This window comes from Thunnus thynnus, chromosome 20 (assembly GCF_963924715.1).
Source record: "Thunnus thynnus chromosome 20, fThuThy2.1, whole genome shotgun sequence".
Classification (NCBI taxonomy): domain Eukaryota; kingdom Metazoa; phylum Chordata; class Actinopteri; order Scombriformes; family Scombridae; genus Thunnus; species Thunnus thynnus.
The window spans coordinates 8,248,705-8,266,225 of NC_089536.1; the positions used below are offsets into that span (position 1 = coordinate 8,248,705).

Here is a 17,521-nt window from a genome sequence, read left to right on the forward strand (position 1 = left end):
AGGGAAGGGTGTAATTGAAGCCTGGTGAAAGATAATGTAATTTGGAATAGATCATAAATAATGAATAGTCAGGACCCAACTAAAGTATATGGGAGGAAATATTATCTGGTGTTTTAACTGTAGGCTGGGTAAGTGATAAAGTGGATATATCTCCAGTTAATACTGCTGTCTAGCCAGTGGGCAAGAGGAATTAAAACAAGCAAAAGAGTGTATGGTAAAACCCCTGAAGCCAAAAAGGAGAATAAAACATCTAAACCTTCTGTCTTAGGCTACACTTCAATCATGACATTAAGGAGTTTAAAATGTCGCCGACAGGAAAACAAGCACGCCTCGAGCAGACAAAACACACCCACATTTTTCACTCTGAGGCTTTTTGACCCAAACAGCCAGATGCGACAACTCCATAAAACAAAGAAAGAAAGAAAAAAAAAAAAGCCATCTGACAGTTCAGACTTCCAGATTCCTGCTGCGTCTGATGGAACCTGCTATTCACCATCTCTCCCACGTCAATCCTCAGCGCGGACTCATACATCAAACTCACACAGCAGTCCGTTAACCGTCGTCTCTTTCACCTCTGCGAGGTCAGCCGGAGAGATGAGATTCTCGGATAACAATGGCTGCAGGGGTGGGACCGGGTCAACAATGACTGACTGCAAGGTTTAGGCCTTGTGACGAGGTTAGGCCCCCCTGTCTGACCCCACTACCACCAGCGCTCCCTTCGCTCCTGTCTTTCCACAGCATGCACCGTGTTCCCCTCTGCTTAAGCTGATGGATAGGGGTGTGGAGAGGAGGGGAGGATTGAACAGGGCAACAATGATATCTGCTGTTTTGACATTGATCCCTGCTGGCCATCACTCAGCAGAGAAACTCACATCATCTCCTTTCTCCCCTGACTCCTGTTGCCATCTTAATCTGTAGTCACCCTGCTCCCTTCATCCAACAAAGTCTATTGTTTTACTCTGTCTTCCTTCAGTGTCTGGCTACATCTGGTACATTTGCACAGTTGTCCACCCACAGTTGAGATGCCTGGCAAACCAGAGTCTCTTAACCTCAGTCCCATGTGCCTCATTTAAGATGAACAAACAAAAAAGAGTGGGAACATTTGAGTCCAGAAATATTTTTGGCAACAGGCAATTTTCTGTACTTCAAGTGCTGGAATTGAACACGGCGGGGCCTTGTCCCACACCATTGAAAAGGGCTAAAGAGGTGAAAAATTTAACAGAGGCATTTAATGGAACTGAGTGCCGTATCAAGCAAATCCTAAAATAAATAACAGATTCAGTTAAATTGCTGTCTGACCTTAACGCGATTCATCTTAATTCATTAGACGTGAGGAAAAATAAGCTCAACGGAATGAGCTGTACATTGCTTAAATGGCCCAGAAAACAATTACTGAAGAGTTAATAACTATCCATTGTGCCTTGCAAAAAGAAAACAAGAGGGCAAGAGCGTAAATTCCACTGAATGACAAGAGTACAATGCTACAGCAATAAGGGCATCAGAAGCCTTATACTTAATCCATATTGTTGTGGGCAGTGGCAGAGTCCTGCTTGTGTCCTCTAAAACTCAACCGGCCCCGTTGTTGATAACAATGCAGCCTGGCACACAGCCAGTTTTTACCCCACAAAATGCCACCATTTGTCCTGAGTTGACAGATTCCAGACCCGGGGTGAAAACAAGTAAAAAAGCACACCCACAGCCTACTGGCCCGGCCCGCTGTAACATCCTCGACCTCCATCACACAGCACTGACTGCCATCTGTGGTTTGATCTTTGCATTTGGGGGAGGGAGGCTGAAAGGGCTCAGTCATCCAGCAATGACAAGCAATGTTCCTCTGCTCTCATCTATCCTGTCTGGCACTGAATAAAGGAGCACAACACAGCACACACTCACATATAATATATACACACAAACAGACTCACTGACTGTCAGCATTATCATTGACTAGGCCATTGCTTTGCTAACTGTAGTCATGCCCAGTTGGCCAAAACATACTGGACTCAGATGATATACCTCAACTTGCCAGTAATTAAAGTTTATTGACTTTGTGTGCATGGTTTGCATACTTTCCATTAAAGATATCTCATATTTTAAAAAGGGCCCATCCTTATTTTTTGGCCATGATAGATTTGAGCTAAATGCATATACATTTTTGTATATTTTTTGTATATTTCCAACTGATCATAACTGATAATATAAGTTTATATCACTGCTGTGTTTACAGACATTGCTGATGTTAACATTTAGTGTGTGCAAGTTTTTAGCCCCATTCACTCCTGTCATAAAAGACCTGTCAATCAGGATCCTTTTGATTGAATTTTGCTGTTTAGCAATGTTTTTGTTTACAGTTGCATCTGGGATTATGTCTTTAAACATAAAGTACTACTAAATAAATATAAAATGCTAGTTTAGGGAAGTTTTCATCTGTTCATTAACCCTGAAACTGTTGCTCAAAATCTGGTGGGTAGTTAGTAATTAAAGAAAGAAATCATGTTCTTGTTCTCAGAAGACACAGGGCAGTATGAGGATTGATGGTGAGTGGAAGAAAATTATGTCAAGACCTCACTTTTTCTTCCCTACATTTCCTTAAACTCCCCAAAGGATTGCCTCATATCTGCAATCAGCAGCTATGCGTGAGCCGCTTGGAAAACCAACTGTTTACTCTTCATTTCTTTTCCTCACACACACACACACACACGTACACACACATTTGACTCTCTCATCCTTTCTTTTTCTTACACAGATTTATTTACATTTTCTCTCTTATACAGCAGCTTGTTTACATCTGTTTCTCCTCACTCACTTGCTCTATTTTTTCCCCTCCTTCCCTCTCTCTCACATATATATATACAAGCTTATTTACACACCACTGTGTTCCCTCACTGATCCCCTTTTGAAAACCACTTAATTAGAAAAGCCTGCAAGGCTCACATGTCCACCCCCCACCAACACACACACACCTCCTGCCATCCCTTTTTACAACGCCAACTCTTCTCTCCTTTTCAACTGAATCCTCCTTGTATTTCTTTCAGACTTATCGTGTGTCTCTCAATGCTCTACCTGACTAATTACACTGAGAGATTAGAGGCGGTGGCGTGGCCCCGGTAAACAACACAACAGCTGTAAGGACATTAATATTCATCTAGGTATTAATATAAGGAGTGTAGCGCAGATAGGGCAAACTAGGGGACAGGCTATTGAGTGCAGGACACCAGGGGAAAGATGTCTGGATGAGAAGGGGGCTGCAATCAACGTGTTCGGTGGCACAACACCATTTTAACTAGAAGAGTGTACTCAGTAGAGTGCAGATCTCCGTCAGGTGTGTCTGGTGGCATGTGGGAGGGGAACAGGAAGTGCAGGGCAGGCTGTGTGTCCAGCGTGTATGCATGACAGTAGAATAGAATAGAATTTAGAATATCTGTAAAATCATATACATATATACATAGTCACATCAAAAGAGTCAAACAGTTAAATATCACAGCACAATAAAGTTTTCTGCAGTCTGAAAAAGATGTAGGCTGAATCTACAGCTTATAATGCCTTCGTTTTTTACAACACATCATGTTTAACCACAAAGACAGTATAAAACGACAAATCAAAGGTAGAAAGCGAATCAGTCTACAATCTGGCCTCAGCGTGGAGAGTTCGGCTCTTGTCGTCTCATCTCCATCTGTCCATTTCTCTTTGGTAAGCAGTACAAAACAGCAGTCAATGTGTTATAGGTCTTGAAAAAATTGTTAATCACATGAGAGGTCCTTGAGTACACAGTCATAAATGTTCACAAAAAATATTAGGCTGATGGGTCCAGTAGTGTGCGAGATTAGCTGCGGACAGATACACACACAGACACATGCACACACACACACACACACACACGGACACACACGACCAAACACATGATCTCCTTCCAGGCTTACGCCTGGTGGAGATAATTAAGGGAGACAAATTTGAAAAAACACATAAACTTCACTGGTTCAAGAGACTCGGGGAGAGGACACACACTCATTAGCAACAGGTCTACTTAAGAAAAGTACTTGTGGGAGGGTAGCTGTAATGGGCGCCCACATATCACTGGCCATCAGCTCAAGGATGTAAACCCTGCTTTCATGAGGTCATCAAAGAGGCGACAATATTTTCGGCTAACTGTCTCCATCAAAGTCCTTTGAAGTGTTCTCTAAATTACTAAAAAAGAACTGCTGGATAAAAAGCATACATCTAAACTTTTAAATAAAAATACAAGAGTTATTTTTTCCCCAATTTACTGTAGCTATGGACAAAAAATAGAAAACCTCCAAACCATAACAGATCGCAACCCAAATTTACTTAAACGCATTCCTCTGAACTCATGAGATCATGGAAAGGAACTACTGGTTCATGATTAAAACCACACACCATGCCTTCCCTTCTGTCTTTTGTCTCTCTTTGGATGTGACTTGGAGTGTACTGTTGTTAAATCTTCTGTTCAGACCCACATATAACACACACAGCACTGGGGGGGTTGACTAGGCAGTGTGCTCTCAGAGTCACACGCCGACCTACTTACCCTGACAGCCGGGAGTGGTGTTGCATGCCCGGCCCGGAAAACTGTGGCGGTATTGATATGCTATTTATAATTTCTTTTTGCATAAATTACATTAGTCAAAATAGGAAAGAGGAGTGGAGAAATTGGAGATGGGGCAGAGGCAACCTAGTTTGTGCTGTTTGCCTAGCAAGTCTTATGGATTTGTTTTGCTCTCTCTCAGTTCTCATTAAGACCTGAGATCACAAAGTCAGGCTAATGAAGGTGAGTGGGACATTGTGTGTGCTGCTATGTGTGTGTAGGAGTTTTCTGTGTGATGACAAACCCTTGTCAACAACTCTCATAGGGATGACAGGATTTTGTCATTGGCAGGACTTATGCTATGTGACTAAACACTCACAGATCAAGTGTCTACATATTGACTTGGACCAAGACTAATGACAGAAGGGAGAGTGAAAATACTGCAGCCTACATGCTGCTAATTGGCTTAACTCCGAAGTGGGCACACTTGATTGGGTGGATAAAGGGGTGCACTCCATGACACATGGCTTAGTCATGGGGAGCATATTTAAAAGGCAAACAAACAAGTGGTACTTTGCTCATCGCTTAAGCATTAACAATGAAAAGCAACATAATTGACTAAGAATGACAGAACACAAAATAGCTGGAGCGTTGTTGCCTACCTTGTGTGGACCATATGTTCATCTCTGCCCGTGTAAATGCGGTTCAATAAATATTAATTACTATGTAAGTTTTAATATTTTTCTTATCTGAATCTTCTTTTTTTTAACACTTAATGATCTTTTTCTCACCATAATCCTTAAGCAAAACCCATCCAGTGGCAAATGGTACTCACCTCAACAAAGAGCACAGGAGCCAGGATATAAGAAGCACACATTAGTAATGTGGCAACAGGTTTTTAGTAAATCCTGTTGTGAAGCATTAATGAAACTGATGCTTTCAACTGTCCTTGACTTAGTCTGCAGTCTATGCTAACCGAGGAAGATAGGATATAAAATCCAATGTCCTATGTGTCATCATGTCTAGTAAAAACTTAAGATCTTTGCTTCTTGAACTTAAACTTGGGGTCAGAACCAAATATGGATCATATTATATTCGGTTTGGTTCCCATATATGACAGAATAAAGTTTTATTAAGTTAGCACCCGAGGCTTGGATGCAAAACTTCCAATATTGGTCCCGAACTTATGACATTTTACAGCCCTGGCTCTGCACTATTAGGCTCAACACTTTAGCAGACTGAAATGTTCACTTTTCATCTTGTCTCCATTTCTTCGTAAAACAGCAATGTGCCCTAGCCACAAATCATAGCTGCCTTCATGCCAAGGTACCAAACCAGAGCTCAGTAGCTTCTACAGTGCAAACCACCAAACCAATTCACTTATCAGCTATCTCCATCAGCCACTGAATAACAGGAAACGTCTGCCAAATGCATCCAAACCCTGATCACTCTCACCCTACTCAACCTTCCAGCTTTTGGTATACACAGCTATACAAAGCCCAAAGATCACAGAGAAAGGTAAAAAAAACCAAAAAAAAAAACCAGTCAGCATCCATTTATAGTTTTTACGGGAAAGAGTGCTAATTACTGCAACAGGACGAAACATTTATTTGGATTCGTTCTGCTGATTTATTCATGTCAGTAAAGCGACTGATTGAGAGGAGTCAGATTGGAAGTGGCAGGCGGTGTAGCTCCCTTTCTTCCCATTCTGTTCCTTTATTTATTTATTTATTTTTTTTCCATTTTGCAAGCAGCAGGAGCAAACACACGCCTGCTGATGGTCATCATCGCCAGGTTCAATAAAGCAATCATCGCTGAAAAATGGCAAACTCTCATTTCATCCTGTACCTCTGCATCACAATGCCACAGGGGCTGTTTTAAGATGTGAGATTTAATCAAGGCAATGGCAAGGCAAGTAGAAATTTCATCCTAATCAGAGCTGAGAGGGTTATTATATTCATGCTGTTTTTTGCCCTACAGTTCAGCACAATATATTCCTCTCCATCATTTCACATCAAATACCACCTCTTCCTATGTAGCTTTTTGCAAGAGGGCATACTGCAGGGTTGGTAAAGAGCCCACCTTGGGGTCACCAATCATGTGGAGGACTTGTACATAACTCTGTCACTTCCTGACACCTCCCCCTTCAAATGGGAGAGGAATGGCAGGCATAAATCGCAGCTAGAGGCCGCCCAATCAATAGGCTGCCCAACTGACTGACGTGCCATTTGTCAAAAGAGGCCTGCTTGCTTTCCTGTACCTGCTAAAGATGTGGCTATTTCCGGCATTTCATTCTAACTGTAGAGTCCTACTCTACCAAAGAAGGTCTAAGTACCACTGAGGTTAAATTATGGCATGAATAAATTGCTTTGGGAGACCCAATCTGTTGATTTGTGTTGACTTTGTTCATGACAAATGCAGTCTCAGTTTATGAAAATGCAAAGACTGTCTTCAATCACCTTTGATGATCTTAGCAATAGCATTTAACAATGGCAAAGTTCTTCTTGCAAGTCTTAAGGAGAGGCATGAAGAATCTTAATTTGGTCACATTCTCCATCATGTTTTGGGAGTAGTGGCCTGGATCGAAATACTACTATGCATTGAAAGGCCACCAGAAGAGCAATTATTAAGGCTGACAATGTTCATAACTCCGTTTATGAGATGGGTGATTATCTGGTGCTTCAATATGGAGAGAAAGATATGTCACTTTGGGTGAGCCCTGCCTATTCTCTCCAGCCTCGGCCTGTCATCATTAGACAAGCAAATATAGAATACCAATTAAGGAACATAAAAGAGAAAAATTCTGGACCAGTGTTGTTAATTATGTGGAATGCCATTCGTGGGATCAGTGCGGTAGCCCTTAGAGAATAGCCAGGGCACCGGTTTCACTACAGACAGTTTTTTTTTTTTTGAGTGGTCAAAGAGGTACTCCATAATTGCTTCCACTTTCAATGGGTTACAGAAGTTAAATGCTCGGCACATTCTTCCCGTTTAATCTATTAATGCAGCTTAATAATTGATACACTGCCTCTTTGGCCGTGGTCTTGGCCCATAATCAATTAGTCATTTTAATGAAAGGGCCAGACTAGAGGATTCACCATGCACTTTATAGAACCAGAATCTCAAGACAATGCTTAATTGTAGCCATGACTTGATTTTGACCCTAATGGCACCCAAGGGAAAGCTGCAAACTTCTGATTTCCTGTTCTAACTAAATGTATTGTCTTTATCCCTATCTCTCCTATCGCTGTTGTAATTTTGTTGTCAAAAGTGTGTGCATTCTCCTAGTTGTAATTTGCAAGTATGAAGCTGTAATGGAACTTTGATACTGATAATCAGGACTGGATGTGCAGCCTGATCCCTTCATGAGATTGCTTGACGAATACATCAACCCAAATGTCAGCCATATTGTTTGACCTGCAGGTGGAAAACATGGAGAGTGCGAATTATCCGCGGATTCTTTGGAGATGGGTGCGACCAAACAAACATTAATTACTCATACGCTGATTCTCCAACTAGGCTCTCACTCATTATTTACTACATATCACCAGCTGCCTTGTGAGTCTTACTGAAAGGTTAATGAAGAACTGAGAGATATGAAGGCCGCCCAAACCTCCTGCCATTCCTCTGGTACGTCTTGTATGTGTACGAGTGTTGATGTGTGCGTTTGTGTGTGCGCCTGCATCCCGTCAGGTGGCTGCAACAGACGCGGGTGTGCCTGCCATTTCTTAATTATTGATAATGAAGCCCGCTGAGACTGCGGCGAAAGATGAAGGGGAAATGGCAAACTGATGCAGTCAGACATAATAACAATACAAGTCATGATGGTGCTGTAATGAGAACAATTACACAAGTATACCCTCGACAGCCACAACAGTACAACTCATTCTGCAATTTAAAGGAGTCTATTTCTGTATGATCATCCTTCTTTTCGCCCCAGACATCATTTTCATCATCGGTTAAGCCACTTTAACCAAAACCCTTCATCATCACTAAGGCTTCCACATCTAAAGACTATATTCACCCATGTTTTCTTCTCTGCTGGTTTTACAAAACCCAAGATGCATTGCCATCCCAGTGGAGGCCATGAATAATTCTGTCAGTAGTCGAGGTTGTGATGAGTAAAAACTCACAAACAGCAAAGCGGAATGTGTAAAAAAGCCCAACACCCTCTGTGCCACATTAAACAATCCCTGTGACCTTCCCAGCCTTGGGGGAGATGGTTTTACATCCCAACACTCATTAAATCCCCTGCGGTTTAGGGCCATGATAAAGCAAACAAATGGCTCGTAATCACAGCGGTAATAAGCAGAGGGGTGGTCATTAGAGATGCTATTCATCCCATATTGAACGCCTCATCGAGAGCTGGAGACCCTTCTCTTATTGTGCCAGAGTGACTTATTGTCTCTGGCAGTGCAGCGACAGATCGTCCTTGCCTGTATGGGGGGCTTATATTCAAAGCCCGGCCGCCTACTCGCTTTGTTTGCAAGGCTATATTAAAGCCCAGTCTGTACTGACTCATGGCTATATGAGAGTCTCTGCATACTGTATTCAACCTCAGGCCTGAAACTTTCATTTCCACTCATAGCAGCATAAGGAAGCAGACAGAGTGAAGGATTATAGAGCCAGCGCCTGGTCTAGGCATCATGGCAGCCTATTAGAGCTGGCAGGGGCTAGAATGACGTGGTGTTCTAACACATTTGCCAGGCTAAAATTGCAATGAACAAAAGATAATAAGTAGGTATGGGTAGGAAGTAATCGGAAAGGTTGAAAGTTAGACTTTTTAAAAAACTCAAAGTTATTTGTATCAAGCATATTTTATGGGATGAGCAGCGAAAGCCTCTGTGGCTTTCACAGTTCTGTACATTGTTTAGAGATAACAGTAGAAATAGATGAACCAACATGCTTCTAACTAGGGTAAAACGTTGGCTGTTAAGGTTAATAAATAGTTATGTTCTTTTGGCTTTAGGTCATATTTTTAAAAGAAATAAAACCACATTTAAGGTTTGCTTTATATAACAATGTAGACCCCTAAGGTTAGGCACAGACATCAAACAGGGGTAAACAGCTGTGAGAACCTATCAACGTTGCGTGAACCATGGCTAACCGTGGCTAACGTGAACCATTTCGTTTCCAGAGAGAATGGGCTAGAAGTGGTGGTGGAGTAAAGAGAAGACAGGAGAGAGAGAGAGAACAGAGCAGAATTGAAGTTTAGAGAACTGAAGACAAGAGGAAAAAGCACCGTATGTGATATACGCTGTGGTACTACAATGACACTTTCTGTACTGGGATACAACATTGTTCGCATTAGGTGTAACCATGAATGTCACTGAAATATGTTTTCTCTATTATGTAATTGCTGCGGGTCAGCTAACTTTTTGTGGGGTCATCTTTCATCAGCATGACACTGCACATCACTAAGGAAAAATCTAAGGGACACCGCAGTATTTGGAGACTTTTATCCAAACCAAAGTTGGATCTTTTGTTTATTCAGGGTAATTGATGCAGACCTTCAAAAAAAACGTACAGCAAAAGATACACTAAAGAAAAAAATTTCAGTAGAGCAAAAATAATTGATATATCTCCTTGAATTTTGTGCACTGGCTTCTTTTGATTTTTGATCTCTTTTCCATTGGAAAAAATACAAGTCCAACCTAGATTTTCTCCACAATCAATAGCTTCAGACTGGAGAGAAATGTCAAAAGCAGTCTGGGGTCTTTTTTACTGACAGCAACCCCACTGTCTCTCTGCAATCCAAAACAACATAACAGATTCAGCAAGTGACTGAGATTAAAAATGAAATTTCTGCACTGTGGACTAGTCTTCATTAAACTACTGTATCATTTATCAAGACATGTAGTAAAACATGCCGAGGGGACAAGTGAAAAGGCAGTAAATAAAATTCATCCACTTTCTTATATACAGCCTTGCAGCTAAAAAAATAAATAAAAAAACAGCTAAAGATTTTTCTTAATTCATCCAAGCTCCCTTGCACAAAAGTTAACAGGACAGTTTAGGGAGAAAAGCAGAGTGCAGACCAATGGTTGTCTGTAGATGTTAACTATATCCTAAATATTGCTCAATTTTCTTTGACATAAGCCACAAGCTTGTTTACTTACTATCCAATTTAAGAGTTTTGCTAATTGCTTTCTTAAAGTAATTATCCAAAGAGGTCTTAGAAAGTCCCCAAAGCCACTTGTAACTTTCTGCTCAAGCGTCACAATAAACAAAATGCATGCATAATAAAAAAGGGCTCTTACCTTTATTTGCAAGCATTCAGAGTGAACAGCGCCAGGGGAAAAAAGAAAGAGAGAAATAAGATTAGAATAGGCAGTGTGGTAAATTAACAAACTGCAATGTTCTTCTTCACAGCTAATCCCGCAATTTAATATAATGACACTTTAGTGGAACTCGGTGAAACTGAAGTATGCACGAAGCATCTGGAGACTCTGTCCTCATTGCTTCCTGCAACAATACACTTTGCGCAGTGCCCTGTTGACAAGCTAAAAATGTATAATTAAAAAAATACTGTTTAATAAAAAAAGAATTCTGTTTACTATGACTTAGATTTTGTACTGTAAGAGGATTAGACATGAAAAGTTAAGGTATCAGGATGAAGTTTGTGTTGTATTATTTTCTATTTAGATTTTGTTAGATTCATTTCTTTGTTATTGTTTTTGCCAAATTTATTTGCTTAAAGGCATATGGAGTGAAATAAAAAGGTGGAAGTAGGGCTGATGAAATGCCAGAATGGTCAGCAGCAGCATGACTGTAGCATCAAACATTGAAATTAGCAGTAATGACTGTAGCAGCTGTGGTTACGAGATGAGCAATGAAGCATCTGCAAGAACAGCAAGAATGTGAGGAAGTATGATTTAAATGGTCTGCTTTATTTTAATTGGGTGATAGGTACAGTATGTATAGCCTATATGTGCCTGTATTGCATCACACGTAGCAACATGACTCTGCCTGTATGGACTAGCTCAACGGGCTCTGCTCCATTAGTGATAACATTAATTTAAAGACTTGTGCGTGTATGCAATGCTGCCCTTTTACTGTCATATTCTAGGGATGAATCTCAATATCCTTGTTTTATTAAACTTTAATTCTTAAAATCAAAAGGGAGTCAATGGCATCTGCTAGAGACAAAAAAGGTAAGAGTGCAATGCACGTTATTTGGATATGTTTTGGTGTCTAGCAGGCAGCAGGGGGCTGCTGAATTCCTTTTGACTGACTGGAGTATGCACTGCCATTTGCAAAACAACCCAACTCTCTAGACTTATGGTTCCATTATAGTTCCATTAGCTGAGAGGAAAAAAAGGGAGGGAGGGGTGGCGGGGGGGGAGGGCGAAAAAAAAAAATCCAAAGGATGATAATTGAAGATGAGAAAGAAGCAGGGAAGGTTGAGAGGGTGGAGAGAGCTAGAACATGATGAGCTGAAGAGCATACACAGAGGGGAAAAATAGTTCTTTCATCTTGTCAGCTTTCAGGAAGACTCATGCTCTGTAAACTGAAAGAGTAAAGAACAAGCCCAACCCATACTTCACGACTATGATCTAGATTGAGAGCCAGTCAAAAAAAAAAAAAGAACAAATGAGAGCTAAAAGAGTAAGAAAAAAGCATGGAAATGAGGGTATGAAGGAAAGAGATGAGGGGGGGGGAAATAGAGAATGAGAAGGGAGGAGAACATCTGCAAAACTCAGAGAAAAGTACACGATCAGAAACTACTGATAGCTCTAAATAAGGCTTTTTCAATTTCCAGCTATCAAAAAGTGAGAGAAGTGAGAGGTGAGCTGTGTTCCACCGTGTTCCAGATATGTTATCTCTGTTCAGCTGCACTGACAAATGGTATCAGATATTTTGCTGTTCACCCATTCCTACAGTCAGTGAGTGAACCACATGTGACGCATTAGCATCCATTTCTATCTGCATTATATAAAAAGTTGTTATCCTGTTGTACATTCATATCTATTTCAAAAAATGTTAATGCGGGTTTTCATCTTAATACATCAGGACATTTTTGTTCTTTCATGAAGCAGAGTCTGATCTGTATGGGGCCAGAAGCAGCGACAGTTAAATTTTGGCATTGAAAATAAAAGTTTGGCATTGAAACACTTGTACTGGAAAAAGTTGTATTGGCACTGAAACAAGTTCCACTGAAAAATAAAACAAGGGCATTAAAAAAATTACAATCTTATCATTTTGTTTTATTTTGATATTTTTTTTTGCATTGTGATGTGTTTTTCAATGTCAATCTTCAGATTTCTTCTTAATGTTTGTCTTTTTTCAGTTTTTTTTACGTTTTTTTCAGGGTCACTTGTTTTCAGTTTCAACTTTCAAAACATCATTTTGGCCTACATTACCCAGGATGCTTTGCAGTCTGATGAAGATATCCAAGGGCAATAGAATGATGGTGGAGATTTTGAGCCAGACTTGTAATTTTCGCTCTAGGACTGTTAATATGCCACTTTATTAAGATTTAATATTTTTTCAGACGAGAAAGTAACCATTTAGATTCTCAATATGTGGTCAGTTATTGGAGATGTGAGGAGCCATTGGCCGAGTAAGACCAGCCGGGTCATCTCACAGCAGCAGCCCCGAGTCCTGCGTCGTCATCCAGGGGAGAAAATGATCCGATGAACTGATCTGTGCAGCTCTTTGGTAATTTACCGCTGGTTCTAATGTGTCCGTAGCATTTTGATATATGATATAATTCCTTTTGGAAGATAAATGTTGGTCTCACAGATGAAATCTAACAATTATACCTGATACATTTAGTTTGTCTGAATGTAAAGTGAAGCTTCATGTTTTTACTGGACAGAACAACAGCCCTGCCTCAATAAATATAAATGTATTGAAATGAACAGATCAGTCTATATTTCCTTTGCTTTTTCAGTTCAGGTTATGTTTTCAATGCCAAATTTTAATTGTCACTGTTCTGGCCCCATAAATCTTACTTTCTCCACAGAATTAATACAAAAACATTCCAAAGTAAAATAAAGTCACCCTATTTTCTCTATGCATAATGCATGCACTACAGTTTTTAATTTTCACTGTCAGCCAGACTGATTACATTGCATGCAGTTAATGAGGAAACAATCCTGCGACAAGAAGCCCCCACAACATTAAGCTAAATACTGTGGATTGCCTGTATCTTTTTTCAAATAATTCATCCTCTTTGCCACACTGGACGCAGCGCAATTTCAGTATTCATCTTCACAGTGTCATCTGTGGTCAGGTCTGGTGCACTAGTCTATCAGAGAGTAATTGGAACAGCTTGGGCTGTAAAGCAGGGCTCTACTTAGCTTAGTTTCTCTGTTAAAGCTTCGGCCAATGAAGCACCCTGCCAATTCCCCTCATGGTGGCAATCCAGCTTTATTGATCCCATCATTCCTATTTTTATTAAGGCTGCTCATGTCTACCATATCCAAGTAGCAAGCTCTCCACAAAAAGGCAGACTCTGCCCACAGACACAGCAGAAAAGCTTTGTGATTGCTCTTTTTTTGGTTGATAATTGGCTATTTGGAAAGAAGCAAAGAAGGCAAAAGAGCTCTGGATATACCGCTGCTTTCATTCAACCCACTCCCGTTGCTAATGCGTCTTAGACATGAGAAGTCACAGAAGCCTTGCAAACTCCTGGTTACACATTAAATGGAGATTTTTGAAATGAAGTATGGCTCACTGGCTTTTAACTCAAAATAGTTTTAACTCAGAGTAAAGTTGGTTGTAAAAAAATATTGCCCTTAAAGTGCAGTCACACACTTCTGGACTCCTCTCCTCGTATGAAAATGCTTCCAAATGGCTCCCCGTGCTTTAATGCACATGGACAAAAGTAACTGGAGGGGAACAAATGATTGGACAATCTATAAAAAGTATCAAAACGATGGAGTGAGTGTAGATGGTTTTCTTTTAAAGCCATTTGCTTTGTGTGTGTCTGTGTGAATGAGTCTGTCATAGTGAACCACAGTTCATGCAACCAGACCAGTTCGGAACAAGAACAGGTCAAAAGCTAGTATATGGCTGGACCACATATGAAACACTAGAGGGCTTTTAAATTGTATGTCGCCTGGTTACCATGAGACATGGACATTGCAGCATTTATAAGATGTCTGTTTATATGTAATGTTAAGTTTATTTATTTGTATAGCACTTTTCTATAGTAGTTGTTTACTATTTAACTTTAAGTTACACTGGCGACGCCGCACAGATCCTCTTTTCTCATGTAAATATCACACAACAGTTTCCTTCAGTAGGTAATTGTGGCAATATTCTCACCTGAAAAATATTAAAACTTTATAAAGTGACATAAAATTACAACAGCTTAATCTCCGCCATTGCTGCTTGCTGTCGGTTGGTGCGAAATGCTTTCTGGGATACTTAGCTTCAGCAGCGTTTGGCTAGCTTCAGCCAGCCAATGATGTAACTTCATCACTCAGTCAGTGACTCACTCAGTCAGTGACAGACTTTCGTGTGTGTAGGGCAGGCCCTGCTGTTGCAGTCCAGCCAAAAATAACTAGTCATTGTGACAATCAGTCAGGAAGCTGATGCTGACAGTGTTCAGTAGAAAAAGCTTGCCATTGAGCCTGTTCACACCTCTCACATCTGCATTAGCCCTGAGTGCAGCCCTAACCCCGAAACCTGATTCAAGACTCCAATCTAGATTAAAATCAAGGTTGAAATGTGTCAGTGTGAATATAATCGTACGCAATCAAAACAACATCTGCATGAATCTCAGGAACTTCCTTCAACCTCACAACCATAAATGTGTCATAAATTATTCATATTTGAACCCTCTGTATTCAGACATGAGCATTCACAACAGCTTTTTATGAGAAAATTATGCACTTGAAGTGAACATCTGTTTATGTGCACAGCCTATGTAGTGGATATCAAATGTGTGTGTGCGTGGGTGTGTGTGTTTATTGACTATGTATGTCTGCATAAGGAAGAAGAGAGTCTCAACATAAATTTGCGTCAAAAGCTGTGTAGGTTTCATAAAGTATTTTTGTTTGCATTCATCAGTTCATTTACAATTACAGTGGATTAGTCACTGGGCAAACACACACCTGCACAACACACACACCACACACACACACATACCCGCCTACTACAACATTGACTGAGGGGGTGCTGCGCCACCTTCCTTTATTTTCATCTCAAGACTTCCGAGGGCTATTATTGCATCCACCTCACCGTCTCCCAGGACATCAGCATCTCTCAATTATAAAATCATTCAAGGGCAATTAATCCCACTATAAAGAGAAAAGTCAGATGATACAGTATAGAGAAAAAGGGGAGGGCGATGAGGCAGAGCAGAGGTGGGTGTAAAGGGGGAAGCAGAAAAAGAAGGTAATTGGGAAGGAACAAAGCCAAGGAATTAATGTGGCTTTTAACTACACTTTGGTAAAGCAATTCTCCATTTTGGTAGAGCATTTACTCTTCACATGGCCCTAAATGAGGCTGACTGGACTGATCTGTTCTTTCCAAAATTATACTTAGAAGTATTCACGTTCTCTGCTGCTGAAATGGGGCCTCAGGACACAGGGTTGGGAGGGTTACTTTAAAAAATGTAATTCAATAAATTTGTAATTACTTGTTAAAAAATGTAGTCAGTAACCTAATCCAAGGATCATTAAAGTAAATATTAAAGTAACATAACTTGATTACTTTCCGTTACTTTAGGATTACCTCAATACCAAATATACAAATAAAGACAAGAGAAAAGAAATATCAATACGTTGACTTTAACTTAAGCGTATTCTGTTAAAACAACAGAACAATGTAAGTTTAGAAAAGAATGGGGAAACTTTTAGCATCAAAAATGTGTCCTCTGCTCAGTGTATTTTTAAAGAAAAACTTTTTCACCAAAAAAAATGCAGGCAGTAGCCTATAGACCTAAAATGAAAGTGCACCAAACATGATGTGCATTTGGGAGAACATTCTCAGGGAAAGCCTCTGACGAAACAGTGCTTGGCCCACTGGCTGTGTGAAGCTATCACACAGGTATACTGTATGTTACAGTGGACGAAGACCCCCCCACCGGGTATTTGTGCCCATTCTACGAAAGCTTTGACTCCTCCACAGCTCCTCTCAGAGGAATGACAGTGGCAGACATACTGTATGTACAGCGGCATCATGGGCTTCACTGTGTCCTTTTATATTTGGTTCTATCTGTGCGATACGTCTGAGTTTTCTCTAACTCATTCAGTATTGAACGCGCTCGGCGACCAGTGGCACACTGTCAGCTCTGGGCAAATTATGCACACGCAGTCATCTCGGTGGAGAGCCGTTATGTGCGCAACAGCAGTCACATACTCATACAGCTCTCTTTTAACTTATTTGTACAAGTCTTTGGGACTGCCACAGTGCGTAACAACCATCCCTGCCTACTCTCCCAAAGTTCACTGTGTGTGAAGTGTGTGTATGTGCGCCAACTGTGTGCACCTGCGTGTGCCATGTGGTATCATCCTCTACTCACATCATCGTGGATCAGTGAGTTATTTTGCCCTCTCATTCCCGTTCTGCTTACGTTTGGGACTTTTACAGTGAGTGGTAGTATATTGTTCTTTAATTTAAAATGCATTTTAAAATTGTAATCCTGCGAATAATCCCCATTTTCGCTAAATGTATTGGTAATCTGATTATGTCTTTTTTTCTCTAACTTCAACAAAATACAGTTACCTTATTTTTGCTAATTACATGACACCATTCCACGTATTTCGTTACTCTCCAAGCCTTTCAGTACAGCACATGTTCTGTCCTTGCAGTCCAGTCCCAGCTTTCAAATTGACAACAGCTAAAACCTTGGCTTATCAAAACAATTTTTAATTTTAAGAAAGACATACATTGAGGTTACATTTATGTTTAAGTGTTTAAGTCAAGAGTTTTTCTTTTCACTGACCTCGGTGAGAAACATCCTCATAATCACTACTACATACTGAGGTTCTTAGTGAGCCTTTGCCAAGCAAGACTTCCTCAGAT

The 17,521-nt window shown here is 40.5% G+C and overlaps 1 protein-coding gene across 6 annotated transcripts in view; it reads right to left on the reverse strand.

Moving 5' to 3' along the window:
• The window catches only part of sdk2b (sidekick cell adhesion molecule 2b), a 275,926-nt gene that overhangs the window by 176,179 nt on the left and 82,226 nt on the right, over window positions 1-17,521 (reverse strand). The window lies entirely within an intron of this gene.